Genomic DNA, 20,509 nt, shown 5'->3' on the forward strand with positions numbered 1-20,509 from the left:
AAATATTAGGACTTAGTGTTATAATAGAACTGAATCAGGTAATTTTTAGTTGGACCCCAGCTGAATCATAGGGCTGTCCTGAAGACGGGAAAGGTGGTGGTCAGGAATCTCCTGCTGCTCTGTGTAAACTATTGTATTGCTCGTGTAATTTCGCTCATTTAAAAAAGAGGCTTCTAAAAGAAATACAACATAGAATAGAACCTTCTCATGCGAAAATAAGATTGCCTTTACCTCGTTATATTGGCTCTGAACTTTAAGTTTTGTGATGGAGGTGGTGTCAAGTCTGGAAGCGGTCCTGGGATGTGTCTTGGCACAAAAAACTAATAATGTAGTTAAGGGAAACACTAAGAGGAATGAGGTACAACGATCTTGAAGTGCTTTTTACTCAGACAACTTGGGAGCATTTGGCATGTTATTAAAAAAAGTACAGAAGCTGGTTTATATTTTGTATGTACCTATTCCCCCTGGATAATTCCGTCGTTGATGTTACAGGTGCCCATCACTCTCCTGCTCTCTGTTCTGGTTGAACCCTGGTGTAGTTTTTGAGTCCTAAAATTTAATGGGGTATCTGTGAGAATCCTATTCCTTGAAGTAATAATATTTACCTTCTTAAATTCCTGTTGAGCTGTTTAGGGAGGTCAAATATGCCATCAGTTACCTTAGCAGCTTTTTACCAGCTTATGCTCGCGCAGCCTCAGTGTGCATGTTTGCTGCTTTCACTACTAGGCTAGAGGCGCAGTAAGCCCTGGGAGGTTATCTGGGATGGGGGAGAGAGGACGAGAAGGCCCTTAAAATATCAATTAATTCATCTGTCTCAAATTCTAGTATCAGCTGCTGCCTGACTTCAGGTGGCCAAACATCTTTTGGTTGCTGGTAAGAAGGAAAATCTTTTTTTTTTTTTTTTTTTTTTCTCCTCTGTACACTCAAGATCTGTTGGTTGCTGTGAAATTAAGTTGGCTTCGACCTGTATTTTAAATACTTGTGCACAAGTTTGGCTCAGAAACAATTTCCAAGTTTTGTTTCTTTCCAGTCACTTGTGAAAGGTCTTCCTCCGGTCTTGCCCTAACTAGGTTCGGTTTTAATGTCCTTGTTACCTTACAGCGGAGGGACAGATGCCGGTGACCTGCAGCCTTTCTTTCCCTGTCGCTTTAGGGAGCATCCACTTCTATGCTCTCCTCCAGTAGCAGATGCTTATTTTAAAAACAAATATTAATGCATTAGTATGCAGTGTTCAGAGCAGCAATTTGAAAACACAGTTAATGTAATTTGTGTTCTGTAACACTTGTTTTCCTTGTATGCAAACTCTGGTGGAGCAACTGTGACAGTCTTCTCAGTCGAAGTTTGAATATTAATTTTGCATCGGCTATAGGACCTGGTAACAACGTAGACTTTAATAACGCTGGCACTCAAAAGCATTGAAGTGTAACTGGCGCTGTCTTGAGAAAAAATGAAAACTCTCTCTCATGTCACCAAGGGGCAGCTGAAGTCGAGAAGACGCTTGCCAGCTTTTATTATCTTCTTGACAGTCTCTTAGAGTCGGTTTTGTGGGGCTCGATCGATCTTCAAGAATACAGCGTTTCTTGCATTCTCTACTTAAAACTTTCTTATTAGTTTACCAGTTTGTCTTTTTTTAAGAGGCAGCAACCAAACACCCTTTGTGAATCTAGTGGAAAGCAGCCCCCTGCCATTAGAGAATTTGGATGATGGAGATGCTGCAGGGAAGGGAAGATAATTGTTCTGTGGCTTCTGCTTGCTGACAGAAAACAGGATCTTCTGTACCCCAGACGTATCAGTAAGGATGTTTGGACACCGGACCCCATCTCATGCAGGGAAGGGGCTCGTTTGAGATGAGAGTTACTGGGGTTTTGCACTGGCTAGTCTCAATACTTTATTTCTGTGTTGCAAAGCTCATGTTGCAGTTAACGTAGCAGATAAATTTATGCGTAACAATAAGTTACGTTCTTTAACAGTAAGTTTTGTCCTTTGGTGTGAATTTTCCCAGCAGGTTTTTTTTTTTTTATCTTGAAGGTATACAGCTATTAATATTCACAACTATTCTTTAAAAAAAACAAAACAAAACCAAACAAAAAAACCAAAAAACCCAAAACAAAACCCCCAGACCCCCACTGCTGTGAATAAAGGGCCTCCCTACAGTGACCAAAGGTAAATGGCAAAACCCAAACTCCCAGTGCTGTTCTCTAAAGGATCTTTTGCAGTCTTTGGCTGGCAGGCTTTTAGCGCTACATGCAGTAGAGCTATAATTTTCCGTGCATTAGTAGGCTGCTTTTTTTTTTTTTTTTAAGAAGGTTAATTGGACAGATTTTCAATCTGGCCAGTTAAGGAAACTGAGGCAAGTTTTGCTTGCATTCTTCCGTCAGTAATTCCTTGCAGTGACTGGAGCTGCTTCTCCAGAGAAAAACGCAAACGGAATTTGGTCTGTTATGGATAACCACGAAAACCTAAAATGACTAAGCCTTAGCAAAACGCGTGTGCTGTATGGACAAGTGCAATGAAAACTGTTGGGTGCAGATTTGGGTGGGAAAGGCACGGCATTTGCGTGATATTGTCAATGCGTTTCCTACGGGGCATTTGGGATGAGTTGATTTTTATTCTGCTGAAGCTTCAGCAATGCTCTGATCGGTTACGGCGATGCTTGGGAGAGAACTGAAGGCTTCAATTCTTGCGAAATCTGCGAAAGGTTTCCCAATTGGAGCCGAACACGGTCAGGCCAAAGGATTTTCTGCGCTCTTTGCAGTGTGTATTGATTTCCTGCTCCCCATGTGAAATATGAAAGCTGCAGTCATTTCTTAGTTACATGGAGTATTGGACTAAATTCAGAGGAGGACAGATGAGTGACAGTGGAGCAGAGCTAATCTGGACTGTATCACATGCCTTGTTCTGTACAAAAGCAGGCAGGTAAGTGATCTGGTAGAGTAAGTTAGGAGAAGATGAGTCGAGGGACTTTGATTACAACCAGCAGCTCTGCTTCCAACTTGTGCCACGTGGGACGAATCACTTCAACTCGGAGTGAAATACTGTTTTCATTAAACCAAAGGTAAACTTCTCTTGGTTTCGGTGGAACCTGGTTTCATCCTCTGCAGTTTGTTGTGTTTTTTTTTTTCAGATACGATACACTTGTGAAAAAATTATATCATATTGAACATCATCAACATTATTACACTGCTGCCAGCGGAGAAACAAGCAAATAAAACCTATTGTGGCTGTGTGCGTTAGGGCTTTCTCTACACTGATGCTTTCCTTGGTTATTGAGCAATTCTGCATTTCCTCATTGCCACTTCTTAAAATCCGTTGTTTTAACGACATTTTATTCACTTGTTACACTTTAAAACATTTGTTTTCTGACAAATGGGCAGGTGGTATTTGCACACCCAACTTTATTGTACTTGTGTGATGCTGTCTTTTGCTCACTAAAAAAACCAAAACAACAAAACAACCCATACCTACCGAAACATTTTTTAGGAAATACACATAAATTACTTAATGCTGTAAGTACATAATTACTCTTACCAGCTATCAAAAAAAAAAAATCCACTGTAATACATTCTAATTTCTGTACAAGTATTTCCAGAATACGGAATGGGTAAACAGCAGACTTCGGTTCCCCAAATTAAGGCATACCCAATAAACGGCTATGGAAGCTGCTTGAAAAATTGCTGGTGGAGGAGGGTGGAGCTTTGCTTTGGGTTAATCTTAACAGCAGCTTATATGAATTTATAAATAAACCCCATCTTTTCCTTCCCTGCACTGCAGTCCATGCAAGTCCAACTGGTCTTTCTCCTGCTGTTACCCGTCTGTTTCTAGGCTCTAGCTAAATTTTACAGTATGCAAAATGTAGTTTTTGCTTCCCACAGAGTTGGAAGAACGGGTAGAGAGGAGAGGTTTGAAGGTACCACTCTCCCAATTTTTAGAGTGAGAAAAAACATGTTAATTGTTACAAAGGAGCGAAACCATCATCTCATTTCCCATAATCTGGTAACTTTCAGTTACGGCTAACTATGGCCTGGTTTGAAACAAGCCACATAAAAGTGAACAATTACATATAGGATTATTCAGTATTGCAATCTTAGTTTGCTCTAGTCCTTTATTTAATTTGCTATTTCACATTATAGAATTACATGAGAATTACAGATACTTAAAACTATGCAAGTTGACAGGTTTTACAAATTCCTGTGTAATATTTCATATATGGTGCCTTTACTAATATGTTAATTTACTTAATGTCGGTTGTGGAGTTCATTTCATTCTTGATTACGTGTGTGCTCTTGAAATGTTTCACTGAGCATATTTTTTTTTCCTTTATACTGGTTTTTGCTTTTCTTTTTCAGCCAGCCTATGCAAAACATCAGTTGTCATATTTAGAATGAAACAGCCGCATCATTGCTGGCGTGCCCGAGAAGAATGCTGGCAGTTTGGATTTCAGAATAATAATATGTTAAGAATCGGTCCCTCACTAATGAAAGAAGTGGGCTGGATTCTAGTTTTATTAAAAGGTTGCTAAGGCAATCTTCTCCCACTTGTTGATTTTTAAACTTTGAAGAAAAACTGCTTTGCCAAGAATATTTGTTTGAACCTACTCAGTCTTTATTTTTATAGCATAATAAAGTTAAAATCAACACTGCCAACCCAGTTTTAACAAAAGGTAGAATATAGTGTTGTTACATACTTCATTGTAAGTATCTTGAATAGGTGAAATGTGTGTTTACTTCCGAGATTGGGTGTGCGAGAAGGAGGAAAAGTAGCGGCAGAGAAACATCTTAGTAGGCAGAACACTGTCTCACCCCCAGCCTCTTTTTGCCAGCGCGCTTTATGTGGTTCATTAAAGCAGCTGCTTTCCTACCTGGAATCACAGAATGGTTCGAGTTGGAAGGGACCTTAAAGGTCACCCAGTTCCAACCCCTCTGCCCTGGGCAGGGACACCTCCCACTAGACCAGGCTGCTCAAAGCCCCGTCCAGCCCAGCCTTGATGCTTCAGCATTTGCTTTTGAAGCAAAAGATGCCTCAAATGTTTCTGGGTAAAAGCAAAACTGCAAAGTCTGTAGATTATTGATATCTCTGATAGCTAACAACTACTCCAAAACTAGAACTTTCTCACTTTCCTTAATGGTTTTGTTGCTTGTAGATGCTTGAGCAAAGAAGAAATATATTTTTTTAATACGCATCTGCAGTCGTTATGCACATGACTTACAAGCTGTGCTCTCTGTTAAAGAGCTTACGGGGCCTGACTGTTGCAAAGACACTTCTACCACAGATGGCACAACTTGCGTCTGAATTCGGGGGTGAGGTTTCTGTAGAGGCCTTTCAGGCAAACAAGTATTTTCTTTCAAAATACCTCTTGGGATTAGCCTCTCCCGAGAAGAGGACCCTGCTGAAAACCTTCTGCGTGGTGGCTGTAACTCACACCTTGGGAAAAGGGCTTAATGGATTCCCCTGTCCCTAGGGGCTTTTAAACAGTTTTGCCTTTGACTACATCAACTGGATATAAAATATGTATGAATACATCTTACTCTGCTTTGTGACAAACTGAAGGTATAAAAGTAAAGCCAACTCAGATAATGGTTTGCCGTATGGTTCCCTGTTGCAGGGAAATTAAAAGAAAAAAAAATTCATGAATGAAATTAGTGGGTTTGTATTTTTTTTCTAACTTAAAGGCTAATCTCTCTGAATTGACAACTTGGTACCTCACTGAGAAGAGCTTAGTCTTTTTGAATCCAAGTCCTTAGTCTTGGAAATGTGTTCTATATAAATATTTTTCATTTTAAACTATGACCGGAACATTGTAATACACCACCTAGAAAACAATGCTGATGTACAGCAATCCTGTGCAACTTCAGAGCTCTTTGATGTGCAGCCTTTAAGGATAAGAGATTAACCTCCTTCCCTCGTAGACAAAGAGTTCTTATTTTTCGTCTTTTTACGGGACCTGATCCAAAAGTCATCAAAGTCTATGGAAACCACCCTATTTATTTCAATGGGAATTGAATAAGGAACATGATTTCTGTGGTCCGGTGCTTTAAAAAAAAAAAAAAAAAAAAACCAAAAAGAAACACCAACAAAAACTTTGCTGTAAAGTCATAATTGCATCCAGATGGGTTTCTCTAAGTGGTTGTGAAGCAGCTGGTGGAAACGCCTTGATCTGACCAAAATTCAGCATGCCACTTGTTTCTGTATGTGGGAAAATCTGCCACAATCTGGAAGTAATTAGTCTGGAACCACCAGCCCCTCTGAGCAGTCCTTTTTAAACGAGTTACAAATAAAAAAGCTAAAAAAAATCCTTAAGACCAAGGTATATCATCTGTGGTGTACCGTTTTATCAGTAACTTGGCTTCTAGGGTTTTTTTTAATGTGCTTTTTTGTGTGCGTCAACACATTGTACAGTGATGGTTGTCTTCCTAACGTTCTGTGTTATTCTGTTCTTCTGCATGTTATGCAGTATTCTGGGCCCAAACCTTTATTTTACGTTAGTAGATGGGACACCAGACCTGAATTTCTAGGCAAGACTCGAGATTGGTGATACGGGCACAGGAACCTTTGCTTTGCTCTGGACAATTTTCTGGACCCCAGCTGGGCCCTTTCGCGTATTGCTGCTGAGGAACTAAGAAATATGAACAAAACACTCATGAATAAAAGAAAAAACCCCAGTTAAATGGTGAAATGGAGGTAAATGTGTACGTAATGTTCAGCAGCAGGTTTATTCCTTGCGCTGCTCCTCTCCTTGCGACGGGACGCGTTGTGATTCATTCCAGGGCAGAGCATCATCCTGCCTCTGACAGTGTTCAGCAGCAGCTGCTTAAGGAAGACAAAAAAAAAAAAAAGACATAAAGCTAGTAATAGCTCACCAGAATTATGTTCTCATCTTCAAAAATGGGCCATAAATGTATCTCACCAATTTAAGTGGAATTATTTGTGCTGGTTTGAGTCGGGGAAATATGAAGGCAGCAGCTCTATATCTCTTTTCTGTGTGGTCAGTGCTGAACTGCTGAGCTATTACTGCTTGACCAGAGACCCTGAAAAAATAGGTTGGGGCAAAAGAGAGAAGCAGCTAAAAAATTTAAAACTATATGATTTTTTTTTTTTTTTGAAGAGGCAGCGTACACAAGAATGGAAGCGTTCTTGGGCATGCTTTTTAGAGTAGCGATAGTACATAGGAGATGTATTTCATAATCCAAAGTGGGGAGAAGGAACAGAAGAGGAATGTGAGAAAAATGCACTGATGGAAAACCAGCAAGACGTAATATACTCTCAAGCTTCTAAAACAGAGAAACAAAATTAACTTTTTTAATTCTGTTATGACTAGCTGAGCTGTAATGTAATATAGTAAATCTCTCAGCATTATGTAATAAAATTAGTCAAAAAATGACAAAAGCATAAACAATGCACTAATGAAAAAGCCTTGCAGGACTCGTATTTAAATTGGATTGTGCCTGTTTGATTTATGCTGGTGTGTAAGTACACTCAGCTCGAGTGTGTGGAAGCACGGGCAGTATCCTCTCGCTCTGCAGTCGCTCCTCCTTTTCTGTATTTTTTTTTTTTAAGGTCTGGAAATACATTACTAAATATTATAACAGCATTGGCAATTATAGGGTACGGGGAATAGATAAATCTGTTGTGCAGTCTGAGAATATAATTAGGGACAAGCAAAAAGCCATATTTTACTGTAACATGGTAAATGATGGAATCGCTAGATTGTCTTGAGCTCACTTGGCTCAGCTTAGATGCACATAAAACCCATCAGCAGAAAACTTTTCACTTGAGCAGTATCAATGCATTTTAAGAGGAAGCAATTCCCTGGTGTCATTTAGATTGCCGGCCAGAGCTCTGCGTGTGTTGGTATTTCAGAAAACAAAATACATGCAAATGCCTTTTTTTTTCCCCGGCATCGTTTCTGATGGCACCTCTGCTGCTGCTGTGGTTCTAATGATGGTGGCGACTGCTTTGTTCACGCATAATGGGCAGAAGCCTGCAAGGTGTGCAAACCCCGTTAGTTGTTTTTAAAACAAACCCAAAAACGAGTTATAGAGATGAATATTTAATTTATAGCTGTGAAAAATGAGAGGAAACAGAAGGGGTTTATCAAGTTCCATACCGGTTCCTTGACTTGTGTCTGAGCCTGATTTCTGCTCCCTGTGTCTGCTGATAGAAATACCACTTGGTGCTTTATCAGTATGTTGTTTTCAGCTGTAGCGTGCAAATACTGTCGATGTTTTAGTATCCCAAGACACTATATCTTAGCTCTTTCCTATTTTGATTCGATATGACAGATACGTTTGAAACCTCTGTTCTGAACAAAAGCGCACGGAATGTTGGAAGGCACTCTATAATGCGAGTTATAGAGAAAGCAGCATAATGCAGTGAAAAAGATTAAACAAGAAATATATTAAAACGGAATACTTCTTTGTAAATGTAATCAATTTAAATGGAGGAGGGTAGAAGGATTGACTATAAATGAACATAATGCTGCCTGCTGCGGGATGAAATAGGTTGTACTGGGGTGTCGGATGTGTTCCTGCTGTCAGAATCCTGTTTGCTTGCAGAACTGTTCTTGGATTTATTTATGCCTTGCTCTCCAGGCAGGCCAGGGAACTGAGTGGTGGCAGCAGAGCAATTGTCCCTGGTGACACGGTACGTCTGTAATCCCATTGCCTGTTGCAGAAGGCACATCCGTAGTGTATTTTTTCAGGCCACATCTTAAATGGAGCAAGTATCGGAGTCGCGGGAGGTGAGGATGTCGAGCCCCAGCACGCCAGCTGGCATGGCGTGCCGATGGGCATGTCCTGGCACGGCCTGTCCTCACGGCGCCCGCCGTCCCAACAGGAGCAGGTGGGAGGCAGTGTCTGTCAGAAGACGCCTCCTTGAACGGTGCAGGGATGAGGTAGGATTTTAATGGGAGCCACATGACTTGAGTTGCTGATAGCGATACACTGATTTACGTGCTGATGTATATGACAACCACCCGGCTTCCTTTGAACCCTCCACCCTGGCCTGCGTTACGGAGATGCAAGGAGGTAGTGCTCATCCCTTCGTGGTCTCAGTCCACCCACACGCACCATATGCATAATTTTTCCATAAAGGATGACTGTTGGGATGTACAACCATCTGAAGTTAAGGCAGTTGCACGTACTCTTATTTTTCACATGCAACTGTTCAGCTATATAATTTATCTAACCAAAGCTAATCATTGAACACCTGAACGAGCCTATTTGTTACATTTTGAAAATGCATCATGTGACTTTTTTTGTAAAGGAAGATCCTGATAACTGTTATCTTATTTTTCTGTCGCTCGATTTCATTGGCTATCTTGCGTTTGTTAATATAAATGGTCTTATGGGAATTTTTATTAAATATGACAATACTGTTTGCATACCGAGTTACAGATGAATGGTCGGCTTTTCAGAAGTGCTCATTGTTGGGTGAATCTCGTCTCATTTAAGTCGGTGGTAAATCCTTCATTAGTATCAAAACTAGTACAGTGAAGACAACACACAAGCACTTTTGGAAATCATGCATTAAGAAGGTGTCTGTCTGCTTGCAGGACTGACAGGATAACAAGCTCATTGCTTCTGTTACAATGCTAGAATTTGGCTATTTGCATAATATAGAGCAGTAACACTTTAATTTACAATTCATGCATAAGCCTTTCAGACGGTGGTTTCCGACACGACTGAAATTTGTGAATGCTTCTCAAGTAAATTGCTGGTTTTGAGCACATTTTGTTATTTATCGGGAAGCTGAAATTATACTCGGATGCCCAAGCCCGAAAACAGAATGTGATTTGGCATTTGTGCATAAATGGTTCCTGAAGAAGGATGGTGGGGAAGTACTGAAACAATTCCGTATTTAGTTGTGCATGTAATAGGTAAACTTGGTTATTCTGTGCTTGCATTGTAAATGTTTCTGTTTCTTCAATCAGGTGGCTATAAAGAGAAAAGGCTGCAGGTGAGAAGAGTCAATCAGGATAAACCTTTTTTTTTTTTTTTTTCTTTTTTTGGCTAGTGTTTAAGAGTAGTGCTAGTATGGGAGAAGCCCTGCTGCAAGGAGGTCTTGGTAGACCTACAGAAGCTGTAAGAAACTCTGGTAGGTTTAAAAAGGACTTCTGCGCGTACTCGACGTGACTAAAACATATTGCTGGAGCTTTTCCTGTGGTTGCTGGGCTGGTCTTTTGGGTAACATGTAAGATAAAGCGTGAGGTGGAGCCTGGGAAGCGTCTGGTGGTGGTGTTTATGGACTGCGTGAGCCCGTCTCCCAACAGCGGGATCGAGGTGTTCCTCAGTGCCAGGAAAGTTGTGTGAAGATGCATGTAGGAGTAGTGGCAGATGTGCTGACTGAAGAGCTGCATCAGGAGATGAAGAGCTGAAATACAGATAGGAGGTACAGTCATATATGATGACTACGTGATAAACACGATAAAAACTTGCTGAGGAGCAAAGAACTTTTTGCCTCTTTCATGTCTCGCAATAATTAAATGGTCCGTTTTTATTCAGCTTCTTTCAAATGGGGTTCTAATGAAGCAATAACTAATGAAATACGAGGTTAAGCATCAGCAAATCTCTGATGGTCAGAGACGTGCCCAGGGCAAAGTCCAAATTGTAAAATTTGTGTTTGAAACAAAGCAGAAACAGTTCTTACAGAAACAGGAGACAGATTCCGTGAGTGTAAATGCAGATTGAATAAATATTCTTAGTGTTCTGCTGAACTGAAAAAAATGTAAAATTAAATATGTATCCCTTTTAATGTGGTTGCTACATCACCACCGCAAATTTTTAAAAAATGCATCTGTAACCAGATAAGATGCTATCAGGCACTTTTAATTTTAATTAAGGTTTAACCTATTGGAGGAATATATATTTAAAGAATTAATTAAAATGCTGTTCACTGTATAAGAGATTTCGGTATAGGAAATGAGTTAATTGCGATATCATAGGGGATCTGTGCTTTGCAAGCTGTTTTGTGATGCTAAAAAGGCATCTTCATGTGGATGCTGGGGACCTCTCGGAAGAAGCAGATGATGGCCGTCTTTTCGGTTTAGTTTGAATAAAAGTAGCTGCCGGTCTCGCTGCATCTATGTGTGTCAAACAGTCTTACTCCAGTTTCTGTTTTTCTTCAGGGTGGGTGGCTGGCTGGCACAAACGTTCAAAAATACTTGAGGTAATTGGGTATAATTTGATTGCATCATGGCAATCCTGTATCCCGCAAGAAGGGTTTTTAAGATGGTTAAAATACCTTTATAGTCTGAGGTCTTTCACACTGTCATTCTTGGTAACCTTGTATCGCCGCGAGTTTATTTTTTTCATTCGGCTGAACGTACGAAGTTGCTGCTGGAGTTCCTCAAGGATCAAATCACGCCTTATTTAATATTTTCATTAGCAGCCTTTCCAGAAGAATTGGAAGCACGCTGAATAAATTTACTGACGCCAAAGCCAAGAGACACTGGCAAGGCCAGCGGAGGAGTGGATTATTATGTGAGAAGAACCGCTTTCCTCTGCTGTTAATTGGTTTCAGGAAAATGTCATGTGCTTAAGGGCGGATGATACTAATTTCTTCTATAAGCTCAGCCTCATCATTTGGGAGCAGCGAAGAATGAAGGTGTCCTGCTTGTATTTAGGCGGATGAGTTTAAGCTGCCCCAGGTCGAGGAAGGGTAATTCGGATGATGGTGGAAGGATTGGCCAGCCTTTGTATGAGTAGCCTGGAAGAGCTTGGCTTCAGCCTAGAAAAACAAAACCTGAGGGGAGATAGGATTGCTCTCCATATGTATATGGAAGACAAAAAAAAAAAAAAAAAAAAGCACAGTTATTTAAGCTAAAGGATGGTTTTAGAAGGAGGCATCGGGTGCAAATATGGAATCCACTTAGGCAGGCAGGTTATTTCTCACCCCCTGTTTGGTGCTTCCCCGTGGGCAGGACGCCTTGAGCATTAACTAGTCTTGGCAAGCCCCAAGGTCAAGCGTTGGAAGTAACTCTCTTCAGAGCACATTGGGGAGCTTGCTTTCAACCATTCCATTGAAAAAAAAGAACAAAGCTTCTAGAGGAGAAGTGTTTAAAAAGCAAACATAACGCATAGGCAGCCCTGTCTTCCTTAAGGATTTACTGCTGCTCTTGGTGGTTGTGTGGACGTGCCAGACTTCTTCCGACACCTCTGAGTAGGTGCCAGTCTGTCAGATTAGCTCAACTAAAATAAACCTTTCTCCCACTCCCTGCCTGCTATCGGCCTTTTGAGAGAGAATTACCTTTTAAAATGTACCGGGCTGTTCGCTGGGCTTTTATTCTGCGGTTTTAAAATAGGTTTTAAATGAGCAGAGAGGAGGTGAAAAATGTTGGCCACTTTTAATACTGTCATTTAATGATCTCATCCTTTGAGCCAGTGTTTGTGGAGAGATGGCTTATCTTGAGCCGTTCTCTCCTTTCCTTGCCTGTTTTCCACGAGAGTGTCTCCTATTGTGTTAAGCCAATAACCCTTTTTATATAGGTCAGCGTATAGTATTAATGAGCTTTTATACCGTGGTTATAAATGTCACACACGTTTCTTAGAGTAGGAGCGGGGAATAGAAAATATTGCCTGGATTTGTTCTTTCCAACAGTAGATGTGTGAAAGAGTTGACCTTCTGATAGGAAAAAAAAAAGAATCTCTTTGATCAATCAGAGCCTTTTAGCTTTTGTCATATAAAATGCAATCCTAAAGACTAAACGCGGTGGCACTTGCCTTCAAAAGCAGCTGCTTTAGGAAAATTTAAAAAAAAAAAAAGAACTTGCTGTGAGATAGGTGTGCCCGTAATGAGAATTTTACAGGACAAGCCGCAAGTAAAAGTTGAGAGCTTTTATTTGTCTTGGGAACCCGCAGCATGTTCAGAAGTGCCTGGGCCGTGGTGAACCTCTGTTTGCAGCAGAGCAACGTGAGCTTTATCACCGCCTCGAAAGGCAGCAGCATTAGTGCTGATGGAGATGCAGATGTGGCGGGCTTGGCTTATACCAAGAGCGGCCAGTGTGTTTGACTCGGTGTGACGTCCCCAACTCTCCGTTATGGATGGCAGGTGTAAGAAAACACATGGCGTAGCCCAGAAAACAGAGTAGTGGGGAAGGTACACTGGTGGTTCATAAAGGGGAGGTGGTAGCGGCTCTCCAAGGCTCTCGCTCCTGCCTTCTTGACTGTCTGGATTGCAGAGCACCCCAGTAACGTCGTCCTTCAGAGCTTCTGCCGTTTAATTTCCTCCAGCAGCAACCACCGCAGCACAGCGTTACTCGTGGTAAGCTGAGGTAGCCCTGCTGCTGTCACTTCCATTTCGTTTTCAGCCACATTATCTTAGTAAACAAAAAATTGAACATCTGCAATTTTGCTTTATCAAGTAGTCGTATAATGCTGCAAACAAAGAAAAGGGGAAGCTGAACACATTTGAAAGTAGCTTTATAAATTAGTGTTAGTATTTTAATTTGCTCAGTCTTTACTTTTGGATTTTGGCTACTTAGCAAAAATTGCTTCTAAGAGCTATTAATTTTACCATAAGAATGATGATGCTATATACAGAAAAATATCTGACTGTATGTTTGTATCTTTATTTTAAAGGACAATGACTGATGAAATTTAATGTAAAGGGAAAAAATAAATTATTACTGTACATTATACTTTCGAAGAAAATGGAGAATAGATGGATTTAGAGCCGTAATTTTCTCATTTGCACTGTGGCTGTGCATAATACATGCTTTTGAGAGTTCAGGGTAAGTGTCATCTGAAGAGCATTCTTGAATGGAAAAGTAAATGTCACAAAGTTTGCAGTGTTAAACAGATGATCTGATATGTACTTGCGTGGATTTCAGTATCTTATAGCTGTTTTCATATCTGGTTAGTGCGTTTTATGCTCCTCTGGCATATCGTGCTAATTTCTTCTGTTGCTGCTTCAGTTGAGCTAAGAATTGTAAGGTCAAATTGTAAGGTCTCTTTCAAGCTGATTACTTTTAAAAATCACTAGTGAAGAAACAATATTACAAAAAGGTCTTAAAACAGCTTATTTTTTAAAAAGATTTTTCTGGACACAGAGAGTAAATACCTGCAGGGTCTTGAAATCAAGTTGGAATGTGGAAGTTGGTCACTATGGTGGGCAGGAGTGGTTTTTTATTTTCTTCTAATTTCCTGCTAGTTTTAGTCTTAATATGAAACACCTGCTATTATCATCCTTGCTTTTCACCATACAGGGAACGTTTCTTGTAGGCAAGTAGAATGATTACTCCTGCAAAACTGTCAATTTAACAACAACCCCCCCAGCACTTTCCAGTGTTCAAGGAACCTGCATCATCAGCATCTAATGATGTACCACAGGTTATTAAGCAGCGAGCAATTCTTTTACCATTAGAGAAACAGGCAAATCTGGGTTAGCCCCCAGGAGAATAAGAGTGTAAAGGTCTTGGACAGCTTCCTGGTGCCCGCGTATCAATCGGCCATCTCCCTGTTGTGCTTCAGCAGTTCAGGGAAATGCTGGAAGTTTTTCATGTTCGCCGAGTCCTGTGCTGAGGTCACTCATTTGCAGGCTCCTGGTGCCACTGTCCTCTTTTGAGACGGAAGAGAGAGAGATGCTTCAGGTTGGCATGTGGTGCCTTATGATTGATGATGGGGCTCTTCTTCAGATGTGTATCATGTGCCTGGAATGGGCGACGTGCCATAAATTTATACTGTTTACTCATATTGGGTCATTGGGATGCATAATGCCCTAAAATAACCTTGGTGCTCCTCTTAATTTTTCTGTGAACAGACCTAAAAAAAATCATAAAAAATTTAGTCTTGTAGGAGTTGTCTTCTATCTTCTGGAAGAGCTGAGGGCCACTCCTTGCCTTCCTGTTCTCACTGCCTGTGGTCCTTTTAATATAGCACTAACCTGCTCAGCCAAATGGTAAATGTCATGGAGATATCTCCGTGTTTGTTTGGGTTTTTTTTGTGTGAGGTGAAGCAAACTTCAGTAATCCCTCATCTGATCATGGAGAATGAATTTGATGTTGCTTTTAGGTGTACTTATGCTTATTCCCTATCTTCTTTCTTACTTGTTTTCAGGACGTAAGTGACACTAATTTGCACTTGCATAGTTCTTCTGTCTTGATTACTGAACAGGCTGGGTGATGTGAAGATTAGTAGTGACGTTTTGAAAGACCAGACGCTTGCCAGTGTCTTTAAAATTCCCTACTTTTTCCTCCTTGTTTGATCAAGCCCCAGGGTGAGGCATCAGAGGCGGCTCCCTACAAGTGCCAAAGCAGTAAAAACCGTGATCCTGGCCTCGTTTGTCACATGAAAGCTCATCCTAATTTTTATTTTTTCGCAAAGGGAGGAGTAAGTATGGCTGTCTGTTGACCAGGCCAAGCACAGGTGATGGCACCTGCTGGAGCTGCTTCTGGGCAGGGGGCGGGGAGGGGGGGGAATATCTTTTCTCCCTCCATCCCGGCATTTCAGCAGGTTGTGAGACATGCAAACAAATGCCTTGGCAGGTCTCCAACACCCGTTGGTGCCTGGCACGGTTATTTCCCTGTCTTCAGGAATGCTGCTTCAGTCCAGTGAAGGTTCGAGCATGTCCTACGTGGGTTCATCAGTTGATGGTGACGGACCCCAGCACATGCAGGCGCGAGCTGCTTCTGTATTTGGGCATTTCTGTGTTTGCTGTCTTTAAGCACCAGTTTATAGCAGCGCTGTGGAGATTTCTATGAATGAGAGACTGCACGTTTTATTTACAGATTGACTTGCACACCTTAGAAAAGAGGTCTGTGACTTGGGGATTTGACCTAATGTCTTGCTAGAACTAGCGAGTGAAACAGATGAAGAGATATTTTTAAGTGTTAGCCGTATTTTGCTTCTCTTGAAAATATTTTGCTGCTGAAATCTTTGCATCAGCCAAATGCTGCAGAAGTTTTGCATAATCCAAACCAGGCTTTTGTTAATACTTCACTAGTATCCTTTCAGCCCGCTGAATGCGTTTTAATTGATTTGGAGGGATTATATTGGAGGATAAAGTTAGTCTTTGTTAGCAGGAGGAGAACAATAGGTAATTTTATTTTTTTTCTTTTTTTAATAAATAAAACAGGAGTGTTTAATGTGGCAGTGAAAGCCTTCGGTAGTGTTAGCTGTTCTGTAGCAGAAAACTAAAATACCTGTCAAAAAAGTGCTGATTACAGCATCTTGCCTGGAGCTAAATTCATTGGAATAAAACCTCCTGGGCCGGAACGGGGTGCCGTTCATGCTATTTGCCTCTTGAGTTGTTTTTGCAGCGTGTAAATCCAGAGCCAACAGCTGTCAGGGTCGCAAACGGCTGAAGGAGCTGCGTGCCGAGGCACGGCCGAGCTGCGGGGCTCCAGTCCTTTGGAGGGAGGTCTCAGCCGGACCCCGGCAACGCCGGATGGAACCTGGAGCAGCTGAAAGCGTGGGATTAGAAGAGCTTACATCCTTTGACTTTGTACCGGATCACTGGATTGAAATCACTTTGATAGGTGCTTTGTGAGGATTTTGCAGCGTTGCTTGGTTTGGTTTTTTTTTGTTTGTTTAGGGATTTTTCTTGAAGTCTCTGGAACTATACGCTGGGTTGCATGCCCTCTAGGTTTGCAGCAAGACTAGTATCGAGTTTAACGTGGATATGGAGACAATCAAGCCTATACTTACCGTATCAGCAGGGTTGCTCCTTCACGGGGTGCAGAATATCACCTTCAAATCAATATCCAAGAGAGAGAGTCCCTTCCACTCCCTTCCCAACACGATGTGGTTGCTTTGGGAACAAGATGCATTTCTTGCATGAGCAGCTCCATGGGTCCTTTTGTCAATATAGCTGGGCTTGTGAAAGTTTTTGGGTTTTGTTTTGGTTTTTTTGTTTTGTTTTGTTTTTTAATCAGTAAAACAAAGAATCTACCTGCAGCACATTGTAGCACTTTTTTCTTTAGCTAAGAAAGAGCAGAAAGTTGGTTCTGTCCTACCTCAAACCAGGACATCCCCTAATTAGCATCTTAGTGTAATGTCTCTCCTTCCTTGTCCTCTCCCATCTCTACTGCCTTAAAAACTAAATCGACAAAGTGTTTTTTGTGCTTTTAATATTTAATGACTAAAATGATACAAATGTTAAAAAACTCAGTTGATAACACAGGGAAAATGGGAAGATGTTGATGAACCGTGTTGCACAAACTTCCATTTACTTCTACGCAGAATATGTACTGAAAAATATCCTGGGGGGGAAGGGGAAGGGCCTTAATTAAAATGTGCTCGTGATCGTTAATATGGGTATGAATTCAAATAGACCAAACCAATTTGTTTTACAGATAAAACTGGGCATGATGTCAGATCATTCCCGCTTGAAAGCTACGTCATCTGTTCTTTAGTTTTGTTTGGGTTTGGGTTTTGTTCGTTTGGGTTTTTTTAAATGTAACATAGGATAGTACTAGATTTCAGAGTTTGGGACAGAATTTTTTGGACAAACCCAAAAATTTGGGACAAATTTTTGTGGGAAACCCAGTCGCCATTACCGTTGTTTTCAGAGATCTGGGTGCATTTGGCTCCTCTTAATATCTCTGTCCCCACCCAAGGGAAGCACTGATCAGTGCAGCCCCGTCATCCGTTGGGTCCAGCAGATATTGAAAAAGACCCGAGCTCTTACTGACACAGATAAACCATGATAAACCAAGTAGTTATTCTCATTTTCAGTATAAGTCAAGTTTCAGTAGTAAAAATGTTACTTTGTGGTGTTCCATCTCTCTCTCCCCTGAAATTCTCTTTAATTGACCTTGTTTATTTGGATTTTGTCCATATAAATATGGGCCAGAGGAAAGCAGCGTTTGAGAGCAGCTTCTTAGGAATACATTATTTATTTTTCTTTTCCCCTTAAGATCTTGTTATTTTTAAGCTCAGGTAATAGCGGAGATTTCCAGAGGAAATATTTTGTGATGCGCTTACCTTGGATTTAATTGCAAACACTTTTAAGGAAAGTTTACCACCATTCCACTGTGTATCAACAAGTACAATGAGCAACGAAGAGGGTTTTTTTCCATGCAAATCAGTCATGTTTACTGAACAAACTCTCTTAATAAGCTTTATTTAAAAAAAAAAAAAAAAGTAAGAGAAAGAAGAGCTTAAGAGGTAGTTATGGTCCTGCTGGTGCTCAACCTTCTTGACCCTTCAAGGTACTGATAAAAATTTTCTTGTAGTCAAAAGCAGGAAGATACAGAACTGGGAGAGCTGAGGGGTCTGTCTGGGACAGTTGTGGATGAGCTGCTTATGTCCTACCTGCAGTTCCATCGCTGCCTCTTCTCATTTATCCAAGGAAACAGCACGAGGTCAGCAATTTAGCTCCCCCAGCGGTATTGTCCTGTACCTGACTTTTCACTTCATTTGGCTGCTAAGTGGGGGATTTCAGTGACCAAAACAACTTCCGAGATCTAGGAATAATGTGAGATTTTTTTCTTAATTTTTTTTTTTAGTATGCTGTATGTCATTTCCGTACTGGGGAGAAATGAAAAGGTTTTTAGCGGATGAAGTAGGTAACACGCCATTAAGGAGTTCTTAGAGTAAAAGAATTGCTTTAAAGACATTAGGTGCAGAGGTTCCGCATTATCAGCTAATATCCTAACATTATGTTTACTCGCTGGGTTAGCACTTTCCCTGTAGATGGCTTTCTATCTGTTAATGAGCTCATGATCCTTATGGGCAGTAAATTATTCTGTCAGGCTTCAGAAGTAAGTGTCTTCAATCTCTCTTGTGAAGATTATTGAAACCAGGCAAACAAACAAAAAAAGCCCAGGTTCTGTAGTTGTCCACGTTCTTGTTGTGGCGTTCAAAATGTGTAGAAAATGAAAATTCAGTGAGTTCTAGTTTATTTCCTGTTAGAGGACTGCAACGCACGTAGCTCTTGTTTCCCAGTAATGTAGTTTAAATAGGGCTTAAGCATATAATAAACACAATCAAAAAGCGCATAGGGTTTATAAAGGCTTGGGTTTTGTGTGTACTTCTGGAGTAAGAGTTAAAACGTGACTTCTTAAATCCTCTGCTTTGTCAGAACAGCAGCATTCCTGGGCAGAAGGCTTTACCTTTTTAAAAAAATGTTATTTATTTATTTTACCCTTGAATCCATGGAAAAACAACACTTTGATTTAAGAAAGCCAAATTAACTCTGCTTTACACATACAGAGCAATAGCTTAAGATGATGTGCAAGGTGAGGATGCTTTCTCTTACTCTCTGTTCGAGCTGTTAATGCTTGTTCTAGTAATTTAGGAAACAATGGTAATGTAGCAGACTCAGAGTTGGGCGAAGGCTTAGGTTTGACGTGGCATGCGGTGTGTTCCTCAGCCCGAAAGATTTCTGCTTCTAGTCCATAACTGCGTACGTAACTACAGCTGCTCGTGTGCTGCTCAAAACTAAAGTGTCCCACGTTTTGAATAGGATCGTACAGTGGTGCAAACTGGTGGCATTACCCTACTGCAATTCTTGCAATAAAAGCAAGACTTCAGCTTAGAATCCTGGAAAGCCTTATTGCGAGGAGAGACGGGAAAGGAAAGGGGAGCTCTTTTACCCCACCAGCACCTGCCCTAAATGTGTGTTGATGAGTGATAGGTGTTCACTTAAAATAGTCAACAATTCACTGTTCTATCCAATGAAAACGGAAAGATTTGGAGTGAAATTATTTATGCCTCCTAATTAAAAAAAAAGAGACAAAACAAAACCAATCCCCACGTCCCCCAAAAATACCTGTTTTCGTGTAGAAAGCCAGTTGCCTAGTAGGCACTTACCAGGGTCTAAGACCACTGGAGGAAATCTGTTTTAAATAAATCAGATGTGCGTTTCTGACCTAAATAATTTTTAAAATATTTTGCATAAATTGAAGAGTTAAATTATGCATAATACGCATAATTTCATCCGTTTGTAAATGATGTTGCCGCAGTTAATGATTAAAGAACATCGCGCGGTCCCTTGGTTTTGAGCAATTAAACCTTTTATGGCTGTGTCTATAGATAGATATTCCTTAAGCTGGGCGAGGGGAGCGGAGCGCGCACCAGCACTTGGCTGTGGTCCACTCCCTCTTTTTGATTACTTAAGAGGGCTGTTCAGGACAGAGTATCAGCCTATATGAATACTATCAACCAGCTTGAACAAGTCAGATTATTTAATTAGCCCTATTAAGAAGCTTCTATTTTTATAACTTATTTATGAGTGCTTTTGCTAAGCTTCGAAGGTCCAGCTTCAGATTTCAGAAAGAAAGCGTTTTCAGCTTGTGGTGTTGTTCGTAGTCTTGAGGGGTTTTATACCGTGGCTCCACAACACTTTCATCCTAAGGAAGAACACAGGGGCTCTGGAAAACAGTTGAAGTTGGGTAAAGCATTTCTGCAATCCCAGCCTGCAGGTTTCAGGTGTAGGACACTTATGGCGCCCACGCACGATGATGGACATTTGCTCGGTTTCCAAAACGTGCGTTGTACGCCTTTGCCTTAGACCACCGGTAATCCAGAGGATGGTTATTTCTTTTAACACTCATTTTGTTGAAGTGTTTTGG

At 40.9% G+C, this 20,509-nt stretch overlaps 1 protein-coding gene across 3 annotated transcripts in view; it reads left to right on the top strand.

Moving 5' to 3' along the window:
- MACROD2 (mono-ADP ribosylhydrolase 2) overlaps positions 1 to 20,509 on the top strand; it is an 891,460-nt gene that overhangs the window by 79,842 nt on the left and 791,109 nt on the right. The window lies entirely within an intron of this gene.

This window comes from Rissa tridactyla, chromosome 3 (genome assembly GCF_028500815.1).
Source record: "Rissa tridactyla isolate bRisTri1 chromosome 3, bRisTri1.patW.cur.20221130, whole genome shotgun sequence".
Classification (NCBI taxonomy): domain Eukaryota; kingdom Metazoa; phylum Chordata; class Aves; order Charadriiformes; family Laridae; genus Rissa; species Rissa tridactyla.